We start from the raw sequence: 21,864 nt of genomic DNA, 5'->3' as shown, positions 1-21,864 counted from the left end.
TGTGCTTGCGCTCTATTATAAAAGCACCAAGATTCCTCTGCAGTCGGCACTTATGATGTGTAGGTTTATCATAAAATTTCCCATTTACTTAGAGGTAACTTAGAAAAAAAAAACATATATATATATATATATATATATATACGAGGTGCTACCCAAAAGTTCGGGGAATTTTACCATAAAAATAAAATAGCTTACCATAACTTATAATTTCCACTGTCTCCTTCAAATTAATCCCCTTGGGCACTGATACAGTGATCCCAGCGTTTTTCCCATCATTCAATGCATCCCTGGAAGTCTACAGGTGTAAGTATTCGAAGCACTTTGCGTTTCTTCCTGATTCTCCTCAATTGTGTTAAAACGACGGCCTTTCAATTGAAATGTTATTTTCGGAAAGAGAAAAAAGGTGCACGGGGCAAGGTCAGGCGAATAAGGTGGGTGGGGAATCACTGCCGTCTTTTTGGAAGTCAAGAAATTCCAAGCGGCTAGCTATGTGTGCGCGGGCGCGTTGTCATGGTGCAGAACCCAGCTGTTGATACCCCCACAGATCTGAACGTTTGCGCCTAATGCTTTTACGTGACCGCTTCAAAACTTCATAATAGAACTCCCATTAACAATTTGACCAAGAGGAACAAATTCCTTATGGATAATGCCTTTGACGTCGAAAAAAGCAATCATCATGGACTTCACGTTGCTGCGAACTTGGCGTGCTTTTTTTGGCCGCGGTGAACTTGGCGACTTCTACTGCGACTACTGCTGCTTAGTTTCAGGGTCATACCCGTACACTCATGTCTCATCACCGGTTATGATGTTGGAGATGAAGTTAGGGTCATCTCTTGCTGAATTTTTCAATTCACTACAGACAGCTACGCAATTTTGTTTCTGGTCGCTGTTCAACAGTCTCGGTACGAATTTTGCAGCAATGCGTCTCATGTTCAAATTGTCCGACAAGATGGGTTGCACGGACCCACATGACATTTGTACGATTTCACAAACATCATGGATTGTTTGTCTACTATCTGCAACAATAGCCTCTCGCACTTTCGCGATGTTTTCCGGTGTTGCGCTTGTTGATGGTCTACCTGAACGCTCATCGTCATCGACTGTCTTTTGTCCATCTTTGAATCGTTTGTACCACAAAAAAGTTTTACTTTTACTCGTAGCATTGTCATCAAATGCTTCCACAAGCATGCAATGGGTTTCTGCACCAGTTTTTTTAACCATGAAGTAAAATTTGATGCAGGTTATTTGGTCTTTAAAATCTGCCATTTAGAACTTCGCCGAAGCAGTAAAACACAACCGCGCGAAAATCAACAATGCAGCCTCTCACCGTCACAGCTGTCGGAACACTGATTCACAAAGAGTACTGTTAGCCACATCTAGCGGCAGCAGGTCGTAACAGCAATGGTTCGCGCGCGAAATTCAAACTCCCGAACTTTTGGGTAGAACCTCGTATATATTATATATATATATATATATATACACAATATATATATATATATATTCCTTTTTCAGGAAATTTCAGAAAAAAAGAAGAGCAAAAAAAAATTTTGATGAAAACTTTTTTTCAGTATTTTTTAACGCATACCCCCCTTAATTCCATTAGAAATATCAATTCTAATTGAAGAAAATGATTAAGTCTCTAAGGTATAAATCTGCAAAGTGTTCATTAAAATCTGTCTAGTAGTTTTTACGTGATGCGTTCACAGGGACACCCTTGTTATCATTTTGTTATATGTATAGAAGATAATTAGTGGTGTTGGTAACATTTAGAACGAATTTTCGTTGAGCTCCTGCAATTTATAGATTTACACGGATTGCTGAATATATCCTTCAGTAAACGAATTAGGAAATTTTCTAAACGTAAATATTTATCCTGACAATAAAATTAATTTTATTTTTAAACGGATCAAAATTAATTTTGATAATTGATGATGGAAATAAATAATCACAGTTCGGGTGACTAAATACATTACCATAAGATAGTTTTATGTAAAACTTTAAAAAAATTTTTGTCTATTTATAATCGAACTATTTTTTTTTTTTTGCAAAATCACGTTACTTTAATAATATTAATTAAATTGTAATTTATGTTTCTAATTAAAAATAAATGATAAATTTAAGAGATTTATTCTATAATTAATCTGTTACAAATGAAATCACATTAAGATAAGCTCTTTATCTCGGTTATTAAACTACATTTTAAAGTTGGCAAGTTTTTTCGCGACAAAAAAAGCAATTGACAAATTATCAAAATTGAACGCTTTATAGCAATGTCCGATAGGAGAGGAATGTTAATGTATTATCATCAGCCTATTAGTAAATGAAATCATTTCCTTATATCACATCAGTTTTTAACTTATTTTAAATTTGTTTACAAAACTTTTTTCATATTTATATAAAAATAGCTGTGAAATTTAAAAAAAACATATGATTATTATACAACGTTACCAAAAAAAAGTTAAAAAACAAATCAGTTTAATTGATTAGGCTATATGTATTTTATTGTATAGATAAGAATTAATTGAATGTTACACGTTATTTTTACTTGTTTTAATTATGTCGTTAGTTGTCTTATTACTAAATTATGTACTTTTACATTATTAAGTTCAATGTAACATTAAATTCATTATTATTTGGTTGCTGAAAGATATAAATAATTAAGATAAATTTTTAATGACATCTCATTACATTAAAATCAGTAATTTTATTCAGTATTATCGTATTTTAAGAAATAATTTAATCATGAGGTTTTTAATAGAAAACACGTGGTATTTAAGAGCACATGAATAATGAATAAATAAATTCATGGATTACAAAAAAATGTCAACAGTATAAAGTACCTTTAGTGGTTAAATTAGTGCGGATATATTGGCATTATAACATTCTAAATTGTAAGGCGTATCTAATTTGTTTCTTCCAAGTACTACTAAGCACTGTTTAAAATGTGTTATATGAATTAAACGTTATTTTATAGTTTACCATTTTTTATTATCTACTATATTATTTATTATTTAAAATATACGGGTTGGCAAGAAAGTAATTTCGGTTTTGTAGTATGAAATGCTAAATCTCAATCTTTTTTATACAGTGAATGAACATTAGTCATTTTGTTGTAGTTACTTTTGTCAGTTATTAGTAATTGCTTATTATTATCATCAATATTATAGCACTGTTCAAAGTTCGTTATTGTATGTATTATGAATGAAAAATGAAACAAAATTGTTCATGCAGCGCGTTTTACCTCGTTTTATTGTCTACAAGATTTTTACGTCATTGCAACTTTGAATAAGGAAAGGTATTAACATAAAAAACGGGTTTGACCATTGTTTTACTTGTAAAATTTTAAATCGAAATGATGTGTCATACGTCCAACTTCCTATTTAAAAAAAAATTAAGTTTTATTCAATATGCCGGATCCAAGATGGCGGACAAAAATTAGAAACCCATAATAGTGCAGATTTTTTTAAGTACCCCATTTCTTTCCCCTTCCAAATATCCTTAAAATTTAAGTTTCCATACTTAAATATCACTCGGTATATATATTTAAAGAGTAAGAGGGTTTTTTTTTGTTAGGGATAAACAAATAAACAACCCGATCTATCGCTACTAAATTTTTACCTAACAGTTTATTAGCGTAACTGAGAAGGTTTTTGGATATATTTTATTTCGAAAAAAAATTTATATAAATGTAGTAGTGGAGGTTTTCTGGTTGAAACAAAAACTTTTTGAATTGTAAACTGGGAGTGTCTACCACTGTGTGAGTTGGGTTTGAACTGATTGAAACGTCTAAAAATCAATTTCTAGTTTTTTCAGTTTCATTCCGAGGTTCAAGACCTCGGAATGAAACTTAAAATTGATTTTTGAATTTTTTGATTAAACCCTGTTATTTTTTTTTAATTTGTCTGTAACAAATGAAGAAATCAGCCTGATTTTTGGTGAGTGTAATTTTCATGTCAATAAACCAGTTAAAGATTTTCGAAATTCGACCTTGAAAGGGGATAAAGAAACGTAAAAACATTTTGAACAATGATTGTAAATTTTACCATCCCGACTCTAATAAACGAGATATTCAATAGATTTGAAATTGTATATACTCTTCAGATAAATATTTAAAAACTATTTTCGGGTTTTATTAATTCCAATTTTTTTAAGGGATGCGAAGGTATACGGCGTTGTGGCTCAACCATCACAGCCATTGTTACCGTTACTGTATGATGTGTAAGTGGATGCACCTGTCTCCGGTTACTTGACTAATAAACATAAAATAAAATGATTGACCGCTACGAGAAACGCAAGTAACCATACAGCACGAGCGAAGCTGCGACGGGGAGATAGTATATATATATATATATATATATATATATATATATATATACTATTTCATAAATTTAGAAAAACCTTTAAAAATCGTTTTTTTTTACCGAAATGGAACGTTGTAAAAACGGAAAAACATCTCAAGTCCCAATCACTTCAAATTGTATAAAGGTCATTAAACCTAAAACTCTTCCTAACGTCGAAGCGGAAAACTTTTTTTTCCATATTTTTAATATGTTTTAGTTAATTTTTAGTTTACGAAACTTTAATTTGGTGATTAATAAATTTTTTTAATTTTATTAATAAATTTTAATTTTTTTATTTAGACGTTCTCATGTAAACAGAATAAATGCTATTTGTTCATCAATTTTCATCAGAAAAAAAGAAGAAAAAACCTTCCAGCCCAAACCATTCCATTTCAGCTCAGATAAGGCAAGTACTGCACAGTCTATTACAATCCAATCCCATTTATCCCAAAAAAGACAAACCCAGTTCTATACTCAAGTCCAATTTCATTCTGACGAGGTTGGGTTAGGTTAGGTCAACGTTTAGGGTGTCCACTCCAGTCCAGTCCACCACAGTCCAGTCCACGCCAGTCCAATCCAGTCCACCCCAGTTCAGTCCAGTCCAGTCCTGTTCACCCCAGTCCAGTCCAGTCCACTACATGCGCAGTTCAGTCCATTATATTCCACTCATTTCAGTCAACTCGATTCCAGCCCAGTCTATTCCATTCCATCTCAGTTCAGACGTGTTCAGTTAAGGTGACTCCAGTCAAAGCAAAAACAACCCAGTAATTTCAGTCCTGTACAGTACAGTCCAGTTCAATTCAATTTAGTCCAGTAAAGACAAACCCAGTTCTGTATTCAAGTCCAATTCAATCCCCCTTACAGGAAGGAATGCTTCGTTAGCGGTTCCAGGAAGGGCTGTAGCCAGGGGTGTCGGTTTAGTTGGTAGTGCGCAGGTTTACATACGCATATTAATAACATATTGCGGCACCTGTTAGCGAGTCCGACACTGCTTAGGAGTCCGTAAATGGATTCTCCACCTCTTTAACAAAAAAAAAGTGTTGGGTTAGGTTAAGTCAATTCTAATAAAGTTCATCCCAATCTTATCCAGTCCTGTCCAACTCATTTCAGTTTAGCGAATCCAGTCCACTCTTGTCTCGTTCAATCCAGTCTGTCGAAACGAGTCAGTCTAGTTCAAATCAGGTAGATTCAGTTAAAGTAAGGAGAATTTGGTTCACGTGAGTCAATAACAGTTCAGGCGAGTCCAGTCTATTCCAGTTCCAATGAAACAATTCTAATCTCCCACAAATTTAAGGGCTACCTGTAAGGGCTTCAATACTCTTAGCCATATTTATTTATTATTTTATATGACATTTTCACATTCCCTACCAAGAATAATTTGCCTTTTAAAACTTAATTCTCAGATGTACATTACTTCTGACATTATTTTCAATGCCTTTAACCAGTATATTTCCAGTCGTACTACTCTTGATCTTCTACTATCACTTATGTCAATACATTTTGCACAAGTTTCATTTAGATTATTTCTATATTAATATCCATTTTCTTAATTTGTTTTATTTTATTAATTCTTAAACCACCTTACTAATGTTCATATTAGCTTCTTGACTTTTGAAGATATATTGTTATATTGATCTATATTGTTATACTCATCAAATTATGCACCCTAATTCTCAATTGTTCAATCAGTATTATTCTTAGAGTAACTTCTTAGTTCTCAGGGTATCAATTTAGAAAGCAATTTATCAATGTTACAGATTTAAATTTAATATTCATTACTCATATTTACAGTAAATAGTATTAAATAATTTAATAAATGGCTTAATATATTACTTTGTCTTGATCGCATTTAATTATTAATATATTTACTAACTATTATGTTAAAAAACTATGTGTATTATCAGAAGATGTAAAATTGAATACATTGAATGGGTAGAAAACATTGATGGGTACATTGAATGGGTATACATTGAATTGGGTACATTGAATGGGAAAAACAATATTTGTTATTTTTTGCATCCTTTACGTTTAAGTGTTGAATCGATTTCCCTGCAACCTTCCTGATTGATTTGTATTTCTCTCTTTTGGATGTAAGCATTATTTTTGAGATACTTGGAATTTTAAAATATTTTTTAAAAAATGGAAAATAATAAGAATTAATATAAACAAAATCAATTTTATTTATATATTAATCGAAAAATTTACAATATATACAATTAAACATAATTAATAACATAATTAAAATTTTAACAATTAGGTACACATTTTACGAGTAATAACTTGTAATATTTTATATGTAAAATTTTTGTTTTATTATATTTTGATTTTTTCCCTATTCATATTTTATAAAGATCTAAAGTAAAATACACTTATTTGAATCGGCTACTCAATAAACCAATGAAAAAATTTGCCAACAATAGATGACATCAGATCATAATGAATTATTATTTGTTAAATATTTTAAAACATTATGAATAAATATTTTTTGCTTGTATAATAGTAACCACAGTAGCTAACAGCTTAAACAGCTTACACCTTTGTGTTTTTGTTGTAGTTTCATACAAATAACAGTGTACATTAGCAGTATCTTTTAAGTATAAAAGTTAGTCTTTTATATCTAGTTACTCTTTTTAAAAAAAAGATTACACACTTATATAGAGAATTTTTTAGTTGTAAATATATTTTTTTAAAAAGTCGCTATGAATATTTTATATTTTACATTAAACTAAACTAATATTTGTATGAATATATAATGTTTAATTAACAATTTCAATTTAGTTATGCATCCCATTACTTTTCTGTTTGATTTTATTTTGTACTTCACTTATTACCAGTCTTTTGGTCTATTGACAACAGCTGAAATCTTCTATAGGCTTCTACTCTTCATTAATATACACTTTCAAACACAACTTTTACCCAAAATCTGCTTTATATGTTCTTTAGTCTTTATTTCTGTTTCTTTAAATCTTCTGTAATCCCAATATCCACCCTATCCTTTTATTCCTTCAGTTTCTGCCCTTTCTTGCAAGAACATAATCATTTATAATAATATTATCCACTCAGTGGACCTTGACATATAATAACAATTCAAAATAAACAAATTAGATTAAAAATCTATATTAAGAAAATTTTATGTAAATATAGTGAATTGAAAAAAAAAACAATACCGGTATTTAAATTCCAGTGATGGCAGAAGAAAATGAATTATTACTGCGTTTTATTAGTAAAGAATATTTTAAGGAGATTAAAATTTTATATTTATAAATATATATTTTCTCCCTCTTTCCTTGTTAACAAATCATTAAATAAAAAGGAGTTGCCATCACAATTCTATAATCCTCTTTCAGATTGTCCATACCAGAATATAATTTAAATATTATGTATCACTGAAAAGAACAATATAAAATACAAGGACTTGAAAACAATATTCATTTCACATTCAGAAATTCTTTTTTTAAACAGATACTTTAAAATTATAATTAACTCTTAATTTAAGTATTAAGAGATTGTATTTAACATAAATAAAAAATAAATAAATGAAATTTTTATTAATATTATTTTGATCTTTCCAAAAGCTATTTTGTAAACAATAAGTAAACCTTTAAAAATTTTTCAGAATGGAGAACTAAAAAGTTCTGAAAAAAGTTATATCATATCAGCAAACCATATTTGTTCCTATTTATACTCTAAGTAAAGTTTTTATTTAAACTTAGAAAACAAATTTAATAATTGGCTTCTTAGTGCATGTTTCCAGTTTGTTGAAAAATAAATTTCAATATCCAGAAATAAATTTAGTACACTATTGAAGGAGGTAATTTGAGAATTCTTTGAAATTTAATACTTTTTTGAAGTGTATATTTTGTTTGATGTATACAAATATGTAGTAAAATGATTTTCATTATTATTTCAAAATTTTTATTTATTTATTTTTTTTTAGTTATTTGTTTATCTTCATATTTTCTTGAATTTTTACATATTGATATGAAATTTAAGCATTTCTATTTTTTTTTATGATAATTAATTTTTACGTTAATTTTGTACTGTTTCAATATTACAACAATTTGATCAATGGTTTTACCATGATCTTTTTGGCAAATGTATTACGCAGCTCCTTTTTAATCCATAAAGTGGCACAACAACCCATTCCAAATGCGTTGTATAATTGTGTGCCAATTTTAATAAAGAATCTTTTTTTTCATATTGTATGTAAAATTCAACAAAAATTATAAGTATAAAGATTGTACGAATAGATTACATAATGTATGATGTTTGCTGAATTTCATAATTAATAATGTATCAAATTTCAGTTTTGTTCATATCAGGGGACACATGTAAGCTGTTTTTTAATTTGTCAGTTATCACTAACAGTTGTTTAAAGTTTTTTTTTTGTTTTTTTTTTAACAATTATTTATTAAAATCATATGTTAAAATTTTGATTCCATTAAAAATGTATCATGGTAAATTTATTTCTTTTGACTTAAATGCATTGTCTAATTCATAGAATTTTATTACTAATCTAAAATATACATATTTATTTAATTTCTGATATATGTATTTACCTCAAGGAAAATAAATTGAGAATTCAAAACATATTTATATATTACTGATCTTGAATTATATTTAAGAAGATTTCTTTATGAAGATTAAAAACATTACGTTAAAAGAATTTGTTCTTGAAGTTTTGAGATTAATATTTATTAGTGTAGCAGTAGATAAATGGCAGGGTCATCAGGGTTTGCCAGTCCATAAAAAAATTCCTGTAAAATAATTCAAAACAATGATATTTTAACAAATAAAACAAATTTGTCTATTCAGATGAATATTGCTAATAAATATTTCTTTATCAGGTTAAAATGTATACTTAAATTAGCCAAATAATAATAATAAAGTGAAATAATAAGAACTGGTACAAGTTTTTATCTTTTTTTTTCATTCATAAAGCAAAATCAATTAATATAAACAACTGGCTAACCAGTTTTCATAATTTTACTAAGAGGAAATTTTCCATGGTTTTATTTAACTGACTAGTTTTAAATACTGCTCAAGTTTCATTTTAAAAGTAATTGTATCTTACACACTGTTTTTTGCTTATTTAATACCTGCTATTTCTTTTACATAACCTGTACTAGTTTACAAAGTCAAGTTAATTTTAGGTCTAACTGTTAAGGTCAAGTTATAAAATTTAGGCAGACATTTTAACATAATCAAACTTAAGAAATTTTATGAATTAGCAGATATCCATTTTGATTCATAAGTTGTTCAAGAGTAAGATTGCATTGGATATTGCAAAATTCAATGAATAACTAATATCTTGATAATCTTTTTAAAAAAAATAACTCATGATAATCAGTAGAAAAACTGTAAAATTATTATGAAAATAATAATAACACAAGATAGTGTAATGAATGAAAAACAAAATTATTATTATGGATAGATGTAATTAAAATAAAAATATAATCTATCATTTATAGTTTAATCATAATTTAAAAATGATAATATTGCAAAATGTAATTGAAACAAGAAAATAATGGAAAACCACGCAAGGAATTTTTAATATGATAAGATGGGTGAAGTACACCGCAAAATGGTACAGGTAATAAAAACAGGCTAAGTTTGTCATTAATGAATAGAACAACTAGTAAATATATCATTCAAACAGATTGAATTTATGCTATTTTAGAATTTTATGAAGTCAAATATTTTGGTGGCGGGGGTGGAGAGATGGTGGGATATGATTTCAATTACTCACCCTATTTTATTAGTTGGTTTTCAGTTTGAATCGTAGTAGAAGTTCATAAGTTGTAAGTAGTAGAAGTTTGAATCCTAGTAAGTTTATTTCATTTAATAATTCCATAATATAACTGAATCCCACTAGATCAGTTTTGTAAAACAACATAGATTAGAAAATATTTTCAGTTATTGTTGGTTTTATTTCGGTTATGTTGGTGTAATAAAAAGCTATAGCCAATAAAGGTGTATTACTTTATAATAATAGTATATAAATTACATTTAGTTGATATATTTGATAATAGTTATACATTTATTAATCAAATATCAACTGGAGTTGATATGTATTCAATCAAATATCAATATAGTTATCTGGAGTTGAGCCAGTGTCTCAACTAGTTAAGTAGTTAGGTATTTAGTTAAGTATTTAGTTAAGTAGTTAAGTCTCAAATAGTTAAGTATTTTTTGCTTATTATTGCTACAATTTCTATATTTATGTGAAACTTTAGTTGTGTGCAAATACAATGAGTCTGCATTGAAAATTACTTCCCTTAATCAAGTTTCAGTGCTTTCAATGTAACAACATAATGCAAGAAGTAAATTTTAATGTTTAAGTTATTTGTAACTTCCTATTATTTAAGTTATTTAACTTCCTGTTTGTAACTTTTGTTTAAGTTATTCATAACCCATCCATTATTTATTATTAATTTTAAGTATTCAATTTTTAATTCTCAACTATGGAACAATGATATCTTCTTCTCCTACGTTACATGAGCTATCAACTAAAGTGGGGGGGGGGTCATTATTTTACATAAAATGGCTAATAAAAGATTAGAAGTAATAAATAACACTAAGGGAAAAATAACTGTAGCCCAAGTTATGTATTGCCTCCCCAAAAAAAGGATCTGTCTTAGTTAATTTTTTCTGTATAAAATTTAAGCAAAATAAAAAGTAAAACCACAGTAATCCAATTTTTGCAAGTTTTGTGTTACTGATGTTAAGAAAATTGTACCTTATCTTGTGTTTCTACATATTAACTTTACTAAATTAATGATGAAAACAGACATTACAAAGTCTTACTTCACATTAAATGTATATCATTATTTCTGTTGTAAACAACATAATTTGAAAAAATAATTTAGAAATATTGATAAAATTTTAAATAAAGTATTAAAATGTTTAAACCATGAAAATAATGGGGATTAAATTTTATTCTTAATAAATCATTTACTGAAGTGGCACAATAAAAAGAAAAAGAAAATAATTTCTAGTTTGGAGGGAAGCGGCATTCTCACTACAAATTAACTAGTTTTCTTAAGAAAATTTTAGTCTGGTTATTTATTAATCTATTTATTCAGCAACAACAGGCTGATACCCAGTTACAGTTACTGTGATGTATGATAATAAATTTTTGTAAAATCTGAACCAAAACTATGCCTGACCCAAATTTGAACCTGGAACTTTCATATTCAAGTATAATATTAATATTTATAATTTTTATGGCCAAACATCCAGGGAAATTATTATCATCTGAAAATCATAAATAAGAAACACTGAATTAGAGATAAATATAAAAAAACCATTATGATAATCTCTTCTAATTTTTCATCTTAAATAGAAGTAGGCTTAAGTCTCAGATGTAACTTTGTAAGTAATCATTTTTACTCAAAAGGAATCAATATTAAGATGTTTTACCTGAACCCCAACTGCAGAGGTATAATCTATGACAGGAGAAATAATCGATTTTAAAAGAATAATTTCTATGTTGAGTACTGTTTGCATCTCTTAATAGAAATATAAAAAAATTGTTATGTTAATAACAACAAATAAAAAAATAAAATAAAAATTTAAAGATAAATAGCCAATAATGACTAAGTATATGTACATATAGACTCTATGTATATGTACATAGAGATTGAGGCATGAGCATGAATAATGGTACATTCCAAAAATAAACAGCAACTAAAAATAAATACATTTTGATACTTTAACCCATATCATCACCTAAAATACTGTCAATACTGTGTGCTTTAGCATTAATCTCAAGCATAACATAAAGTACACCATCAAGGAGAAGGTGTACCACCATTAAGGAGCATTTATCAAACTGGTATATTAAAATTATTGCCAAATTATATGAAGAATCCATACACTAAAATGAAGATCTCTTATTTGGATCTTCATGGACATCCTTTATTTTTGGCTCTTAATTTAGGATTCTTACCAAGCAAACAAAGCAAGTTTCTGTTTTAAGTCAACCACTTAGTCAACCATATCTTCTTGTTTCTGTCATGTTTCATAGTTACAGTGAAATGCATTTTCAAATTTTTATGAAATTATTTAGTGCGGTATCTCATTTTCAAGTGGGAGTAATATATATATATATATATATATATATATATATATAATTTTTTTTTTTTTTTATAAACTTCTGTGTTTCAGAGTTATATTTTTAAACAGTGGCATGTTGGATGGGAAGTTGCTATCACTAAACCAATAACATATGGTCCTGAAATGATCTGCTACAGATATTATTTCTGTTTCCAGTCTGAATATTAGTGGGTAGTCATGATTATTCATTCTTTATGCTTTACTCCATCTTTAACCTGAAGATTTGGATTTGAACCAAGCTTTCTTCAACTATTTTTCAGCATTAAATCTTTTCCAGGGTACTATTTAGTAACACAATATTATTATATAATATTGTTTATACAACATTGTTATTTAAACTTGGTTTATAATAATATTATTTTTTATTTATTTCCCTTCAGATACCTTATTTTCAAAAAGATATTAAAAATATATGGGATCTAGAGAAAGCACCTCCTCAACAGGTATCATTCAGAGTTATCCAGTGATCTTGGAAACAGTATTTACAGGATCAGTGGGAAGCTCTGAATGATAACTGGAAACAGTGTTTACAATAACTCTCTCTTTTTCTGTAAAGCCTCTGAAACCACTGTAAGCTATTACTTCAGAGGATGAATGAGGATGATATGTATGAATGTAAATGAAGTGTAGTCTTGTACAGTCTCAGGTCGACTATTCCTGAGATGTTTGGTTAATTGAAACCGAACCACCAAAGAACTCAATCTCTTTTCCTTATTTTAATCAGTCAAAATTCAAGGAATAAGATGTTCAAAAAATGAGACTAATGTTAATTGATTACTTGATCCACTTAATTATTTATTTATTATAACCCATGGATGTGCTGTGTCCAAAATATCAAAACTAAACTTTCACACAATTCTAGAAGAAAAGAATAAATAAGCATATTTATACAGGTATAATTTTACAGGCTTCAATATAGCTACAAATTGACAACTAGTTTTTCAGCCATTCAACAGCCACTCACCAGGTGAGGTAGTACAATAAACATTCTTTGATATCCCTTGCATGCTCGTTGTGGACAGTACTTAATTAGATGTTCAACAGTTTGCTGTGGCTCACAGCACTCACAATCAGCTGTTAGTGACATACCCCATATGTTCATAAAGTAATTACATCTACCACATCTAATTCTTATGCGATTAAGGCTGCATAACTTCCTTGGTAGACTTAAGCCTGGCAATTGCACATGGACCACCTTTATCAATTGCCAGCCTTAGTTTTCATTCCATGACGAGATCTGCCATTGTTGTTTAACATCCCAAACCTGTAGGGCAAGACACCCACCTTGTGACGCTTCCGGTAGCCACACCACCCCATCGTTCTTAGCCCTGATGGGCTTTAACAGGAGCATTGTTGTTTGACATCCCAAACCCGTAGGGGAAGACACCCGTAGTGACGTTTCGGATTGCACCCCCCCCCCTGTTCCTTGCCCTGTTGGGCTTTAACGGGAGTCGTCTATCGCTCTCTGACTTTTTACATCTCATTGTAATAATCCTGGCCTCGTTGAGATGCCACCGATGTAAATGCCTCGGTAGCCATTTACATTAGTGATTTAATAACTCAGCTTATTGCCTTCACTGTAGGCCTCATCCGAACATCTTGAATGCCTTACATTGTTGTTTGACACTAAAATCCTCCTGTATAAGCTTTTGGGCCAGTTCCCATGCAGGTCTTTGAGTTTTCAACCACTGATTAGTTAATCCACTGACAGCCATATTGATTGATGTTACTGAATGGTAATCTTTTTCCAAAGAAGTACAAGGTTATCCTGGCGCCTGAGATGTGGTGAAGATTTATTGGTTGGTACAGGAGCCATCCATTTGGGGTACAGGAGATTGTACCAGTCATTGTTCACATGATTTTTTTGATCACAAAATCCACCTTATCAGCACGACAGCTATTTAACCATACAGGTGCACAGTACTCAGCCATAGAATAGACCAAGGCCTATGATGTTTAAAGTATGCTTGCATCCGCTCCCCAGGAGCTTCCAGCCAGCTAATGAATTATATTACCGGAAGTTCTCAATTGTCCACCAGTATGCATAATATTTTGATTGAAACTCAGGGTTCTATCAAGCATCACTCTGAGGTACTTTGGGGTTGGATTGTGTCGCAGTTCTGTAAACAAATGTGACCTTCAGTCACTTTCTGCATCTCTATTAGTTAAATTGAAGCAGCTTATCTCTGTTTTAGTTGGATTAGGGTTCAGACTCTAATTATTGAAGTACATACGAAGCAATTTCAGATGTTCCTCAATCATTATCTCATAGTCCCTGAATGATTTACATTGTGTGTGAGATCAATATCATCTGCATTCATGAAGAATGCACTTCATGAATGCAGAACTTAGGTCACTTAGGTGTAAATTAAACTAACAAAGGTGTGGGAACAGATTCCGAAGCAAGCCATTGTTTAAGATTCTTGGCCTACTCTGAGCATCATCACCAAGATTTACCATGAACTGTCTACTTGTCAGTATTTCATTGATGTTATTAAATGTTTTGAACGTGATTACCCCTATTAGTGTGTTTAGTAGTCCATGCCCACCAAACAGTATCATATGCTGAAGATAAGTCAATGAATGCCACTCCAGTTTTTAATTTTTTCTGGGGTTCTTCTTCAATGCTAGAAGTAAGCGCAAATATCTGATCTGCACAATTTCTACCTTCTAAAGCCAGCCTGCTCAGCTGGCAAGTCATTGTCAATTATTCTTATCCTACTGTACAGTAGTTTAACAATTTATTACATACTCTCAATAATGATATACGGCGATAGCTAGCAATATATGTTGCAGGTTGCCTGTTTTCAATGTTGCCATTATCTTACTATTTTTCATCAAGGGTGGTAATTTCACAGAGGTCAATGTGCTGTTATAGAAAGCCTTCAGCCCCTCTTTAGTGTTCCAGCCATAGCTGTTCAAAAATTCAGGGTAGATTTCATCGGCACCAGCTGTATATGTTTTGACCAATGCATGCATTGGTCAAAACATATACAGCTGTCTCCCTCTCTGTCTCAAAGGGTGCTGATAATTATGTTCTTTGAGTAGCAAGTGACTTATTCATAGTTAGTTGCTCATAATTTTTCTTCTGAAAGTCTTATTTCCTCTGAATTTAGTCACATTGACAAGCCTAGTAGCAATATTATTAGATTGACGGTTGCTTTTCTTTTAATCTACTTCTCAGCAGTCAGTCGTTTCAATAAGGTCTAGGGTACAATCTCCTAAAACCCCTTGGGATATTCTTCTTGGCAGCACTGATAGTGATCTAATGAATCTATTATAATTTTTCACAGATGGCTGTATCCATTGTATGCTTTTATCAAGATCCCAAGTAAATTTGTTCCAATTTGCCTTAGCAAAGTTCTACCTTGGTTTTGGGTATGATTTGATAAATAGAATTTTTAGACCTAAGAAAGTCTTAACTGGTGGTCAATGTTGAGTGTGAGGGAAGCTGTAGAGGAACTCTTGCCTAGCTGGTAGTAATGTCCCATTGCTATTTTTGATAACAAATGCTAGGTCCAGATTTTAACCCTTTTTCCATCTTGCAGAGCAGAATGTCCGTTGGTTTTTTGCGTCACATACCAAGTGTAAGTCATTAGAGTTCATCCATCTTTCAACATTATTACCATTACCATCAGTTTCCTCATAGTTTCCACAAAATGTGATATGAGTTAAAATCAGCCAATACTTTGTGGAGGTGGCTGGCGCTACCTCCACAGAGAGAAAGATCTGATTCTGTCCATGTCACAGCAGGTGCGTTATACAGATTTGTTACTTTATGTTTATTAATTTTACTTGGTGTAAATATTTTTGAGGTAAGTCGCTACTTGTACTCAGTATTGTTGATTATATCCAGGAATCCCACCTCTTTGTACCAGTATGTGTTTCTGGTATTACAATCCACTTAATGATATTTTGATCTACCTTATCGGAGACAATTGTAATCATAATTAGTGCCGATCATACTTTTCCTCTATGCTTCCTTATACTTTTATCACTTGTCCTTTCTCATTAATTAGGTACAATGAGAATTCTAACAGCCAACTGATCTACACTCTGCTTGTTTAGTAGAGAGTATTTGATGGCAATCCTGTAAGAGAGATTGTCTGTAGAATCCTTTTTTTCCTCTATATGTTAAAGCAAATAATTGTTGAAGCTCTTTTCAGGTACAGCATCCTTCTTCTCCTAAAAGTCTAATACTTAATATTGCAGTATTTACTAATCAAGTTACTTGAAATTATAGCACAGTTAACATATTGTAACAAAGTTATAGAATACATTATGATGCAGATTTGCTTTGTATTAGAATTTAATCACTGACTATTTGGTTTTGCTGCTGCAACCATGTTATAGTTAATAACTGTCATGAATTCTAATAAAATACCTTTAAATATTTAATTATCTCTAGTATCGTGTTATTTTAATAGGAAGGCACATACACGTGGCTTTGGATTTATACTGACAAATTTAACCCTGTTTTACTACTTTTGATAAATAACCCTTTAGTTGGTAACTAGCAATCATCAATGATTAACTACTACATAAGAAATCTTATCTGAATGTGTAGGGCTGTAGTTATATTCAGAAACATATTTTGTTTTCTTCTAATTCATTTTCAATGTTACTAGTTTACCAACTGGAATTCAATTAAGGGATTCAATATCACAAAATGATAGACCTAAGTCTGGTGAAAACTGAATTAATTAAACTGTAACATCTATTTAAATTTAAAAGTTTTTAATTTTAAATTTAAAGTTTATTATGAGGCAATATGATTACAAAGTAAATAAATATTGCCAGATAAAAAATGTCAAAAAAAACAAAGCATTAATTTAAATATAGATATAATTTTTTATTTAAAATTGAATTATTTAGAAAACAGTTTTTTTTTTCTGGGAGGGGACTGTATTGTAGGAATTTTTTCACTAGTTTTTGTATAGTTAATTTTGTAGTTTAAAAAAAAATCTCTAAGATAAATTTATCTCTGAGTACATGTTTAAGATATTATAGTCTTTATATTTTCTGAATAAAAGACATGCTTAACTAACTTATTAACTAACTTAGTATTATTTATGAATATTAAAACTACAGTTTTGCACATTACTTATGAAAAAAATGGATAAGATTAACCTATTCTATCTCCGGCAGAATGCAGATCTTGGATATTACTACTGACTTGTACAATCAGCATCCATATTCAAAGTTACTGTTATACATAGTAAGCGTTTATCATTTTAGTAACTTTTCTTGTTGTCAAATTCTATCAATTTATTTATTTTTTCACTTTAATAAAAATTATTATTTTATTAATACTGAGTTTATAAAGACATCAAATCTTTATTTTAACCTAGCCTTTTTAATCATTTTTCTCATTCTAATTTTTGTAATGTCTCTGAACAAGATATTCAGTAATCCATAGCAAATGTAGAGGTATGGTTAGAAATGTAACGAGATGAATTAGACAAATTTTTTAAGCTGATCCAAGAAAAACTTTTGCCTGTTACTCTATCAAAATCTATTAAAATAATGAACCCTGCCATTCAATTAAGATTGTTAAATCACCAACGGTAGCTGCCAAAAAAAAAATACAAGCATGTCTCTTCAACAAACTACATTCTACGCAACCCAAATATGACAAAGGCAGAGTTTCTTGGAACTAATCATCTCAATCGTTCTTGCTTGTGATATTTCATTAATAAATCTTTCAAAGGGTAAGATCACAGTGTAATAATGCTGCCACCATATTACTGTGATCTGATCCCTTTAGAATTTATTTAGGATACAGTGAAAATGTTATTGCTAAAAAAAATTTAAACAAAACGAAAAAGGCAAAGTTAAATTAACATAAATTCTTGAAGAAATAATGGCTGAGCAATGGAAATCACCGATCTTCTTCAAATTTGGCTCAAATATTTCTATGTATTGTTCATAATAATTTTTTTTTTCAAAATTCTTTAAGGGGAGGGGCATGTAGAGAAAAACTAATGTCGATTTTCTTCAGAGGCATTTTAGAGAAAATTTTATAAAATAAAATTTGTTACTATAGTGCATGTATAATAATCCAAAACAGTTTTTTTTCTAAATGTAACCCCGCCTCTTAAAATTTATATATATTTTTTTTATTCTTTTAATATATCTCCCTTTGGTTTATATATTTTTCAAAAAATGTTTTGAAAGTTTATGTTTTATATATAGAGCTATCAAGAAATGTCTATATTTTTTTTAAATTGTAGAATCTGGACCTAAAACGCAGAAAAGATTTTTGAAAATGTTCTTTTACTTATTTTAGCCTTTATTGAAGGGAGTGTAAATGTAGAGAAAAATTCACTTATTATTATTATTATTATTATCATTATTTTTTTTTTCAAATGTTTATCTTTTATTATTATCTTTTTCAAATGTGCTCGGTGGCGGCAGATCGAGGGACACTAGAGGTGGATCATGAAGCACTGAGTCCCCACAACATGGTTGCGATGATGCTCCATGACCTGAGCAGCTGGGAAAGTGTAGCCCGATTCGTCGGCAACATTCTCAGGGTCAAAAAGGTTGACCTAGATAGTACTGAAAATTAGGTAGCACCTAATCAGGCTAGTATAGGAGGACTCGACCGGAAGTAATGTGTTAAACGGTTCCGGGTCGAGTCCTGATAGAAAGGGGGGTGGTTTTAGTCGGTAGTCTGCTGATAGTGATTGGATAATTCCATCAGCGGGAGCCTGACACTCCATGGTAAATGCATTTCCACCTCTCTCCTCAAAAAAAAAAAAAAAAAAAATTATTATTATGTAATAATAATATAAAAATAATTATTAATATATCTTTATAATTATTACATTTAAAATAATTGTGTACAATAATATAATGTAATAAATGCTGTGAAATAAATTTTTTGACTTGCACAGGAAATGTGTACAACTTGTGTCAGGAAAATCATTTTTTAAAAGCATTTTTAAATAAAAATGTATCTTTAACTGAATAAAAAATTAAGCTAATTTTATTACAGATCTGTGGACTGCATTCAAATATTCTCATCATATGTGAAATCTATTATAAATAATAAAAATAATTTTTTTACTTTAACAATAATAAAATTTTTTGTATGCCTAAAAATATACACACACACATATATATATATATATATATATATATATATAGCCAAAATTTTGTTTGTCTGTCTGTCTGTTTGTTTGTATGTTCAGGGAAGGTTTTAAGCCATAGATCGAGGTCCTAGCCTCCTTGGGGATGGAGTTGTCAATTAAAGATATTCGTTACAGAGAAAAAGATTGATAATTAAAAATTAAATTTAACTGTCACCATGGCAACAGAAATAATTTCTGAAGTATTCCTCGTTAAGGGTCTGTGTACTTCAGTTACCAGTTACACTATGCTGTCTTTTGTAATTTAGTTTCTCTTTCAGGTTTTTATAAAGCCTTGAGACGTTAATTGTTATTTATTATTATTATTCTCACAAGGGTAACAGGCACTGCAAGTGTCACGGCTAGACATAACTGTGACGCAAGCGAAACGAGACCTGACTGGCTAATATTTATATACATTAATTTATTTAAATTAAATTTTTTGTAGTCTATTTTTTTCTTTCTTTTTCCTCTGTACATTTAATAACTATATATAACATAATAATATTTTTTCAGCCTCCACAAAGTACAGAATTAGAGAACACTCGTACTTGATGGGCTTAGGCCTGAAAATGTTTTAAACATAAAAAAGTAAAGGTAAGAGAGTTCTCTAACTCTGTACTTTGAGGAGGCTGAAAAAAATTATATTATGTAGTTTTAAAAATATATAATTTTTTTTATTGTTTTTTTTTTTTAGTGAAAAGAAAAATTTGAATATATTAAATAAATAAAAAAATCAAAGGAATTCCTCCCAGTGTAAAAGTATATTGAAATACCCAATGAAAAAGTCTCATATTAGTATTTAAAATGACATTAATAGGACAAGTGTGTGTGTTTGTTTGTGTGTGTGTGTGTCACTACAGCTCTGATCCATTAAGTGTAGATGTAATTTAATTTTGTGATACCAATTCAGAAGTGGTTTAAACTAAAATAATAGCTGTAATACTTTGTGATATTGTGATGTTGCAGTCCCGAAGGCTAAAATAAAAGTCAAGACCTCTACAATCCTTCCAGCATCGTCACCTAATGTTTATCTATTTATAAAAATCTGTAATTTCTGTACTTATGTGTATGTGTGTATGTATGTACTTATAAAAATTATTCTTCACATGAGTAACGTTTTACTATTATGCTGCATAAAGTTATTATCCATATAATGAAACAGTAATTCTAGCTTTATTAAAACCAATACCATACTTTTCTTTCTAGCATCATTATGGATTAAAATTTTCAGCCAATTGTATGATTATTCATAAAAAATGTCCTATTAAGAAGGAATAGAACAGCAATAACTTTTATTGAATTCAAAATTAGAAGCTACTTTAGCAACAAAACCTTTGTGTTTATTCTCTTATAGGTTCAGGGTAAGTTGTATATTTCAATTGGTTACTGCCAGACACAACACAATCTATAAATGGAAAAAGTTTTCCTTAAGGAAGCTTGAGCCTGTTCTCAGCTGGATGTCTGTTGATTGAATCTGAAGGACTAATGCCCAGAAACATGAACGTTCAATAAATTTTTTAATTTAATATTATAACAGGTGTAACAGCTATTTCATAAATGATGAGATTAATTATAGTTAATGAATTCATTAAAGATTTGCTATTTTTACGGAAATGAATATTGGCTGTAGTAGATTTAATTATATATCACTGCAAGTATAATATTGATAATAAAACTCAACACTTGTGTTTTGATAAAAACAATAATATTAATAACAAAAAAACCTTATCAGTTTTTATGTTTAGCATAATACCATATGAAGTGCTTAATATTCATTTTTTATCTAACTAATTTTTATTTTTTAAAGGAGGCAAAGATAACAAATTATGGAATAATTTTATTAAATGTTGCACTTTAAATAATATCTACTATCTTTAAAATACACTTTAATAATAATTATCTTAATTCATAACTTAGTGGGGTTATACATTATATTGCATCTATTCAATTATGTTGTGCATCCCATAATTATATTACATAATGCTGAAGTGCCTTCTTACAAATTTAGAACATTATTTATGAATTTTTCAATGCCATAGAATAAAAATGAATTTTGTCAGAGAAACTTCGTTTTATATTTAGTTTTATTTTACTGTTATTGTAACCTTGAATATAGATTAAATATATTTTAAGAAGGAAGATGAGATGATTCATGAAAAAATGCCAAACTTATCAGAAATCAATCTAAGACCATCTGATGTAGAAGTTAGCAAGTTCCAGCTGATGGGATGATCACATTTTTACTTCCTTCTAGGAAGTAAATGAAGTAT

General features: G+C 29.7%; 1 protein-coding gene across 2 annotated transcripts in view; it reads right to left on the bottom strand.

Moving 5' to 3' along the window:
- Positions 1-6,606: 6,606 nt before the first annotated feature.
- LOC142321006 (phospholipase B1, membrane-associated-like) overlaps positions 6,607-21,864 on the bottom strand; it is a 217,256-nt gene continuing 201,998 nt past the window's right edge. Inside the window, exons 9-10 of one of the 2 annotated variants that reach the window (XM_075358998.1) lie at positions 8,900-9,097; positions 6,607-7,726 (exon numbers count right to left, since the gene is read on the bottom strand). The gene's annotated coding sequence lies outside the window, so the exon portion shown is untranslated. The remainder of the gene's footprint in view (positions 7,727-8,899; positions 9,098-21,864) is intronic. The other variant, XM_075359000.1, reaches the window with a different exon arrangement.

The sequence above is a fragment of the Lycorma delicatula genome, chromosome 3 (assembly GCF_047948215.1).
Source record: "Lycorma delicatula isolate Av1 chromosome 3, ASM4794821v1, whole genome shotgun sequence".
NCBI lineage: Eukaryota > Metazoa > Arthropoda > Insecta > Hemiptera > Fulgoridae > Lycorma > Lycorma delicatula.
The sequence above is the reverse complement of the archived record's forward strand: the minus strand, read 5'-3'. Positions and strand labels throughout refer to the sequence as shown.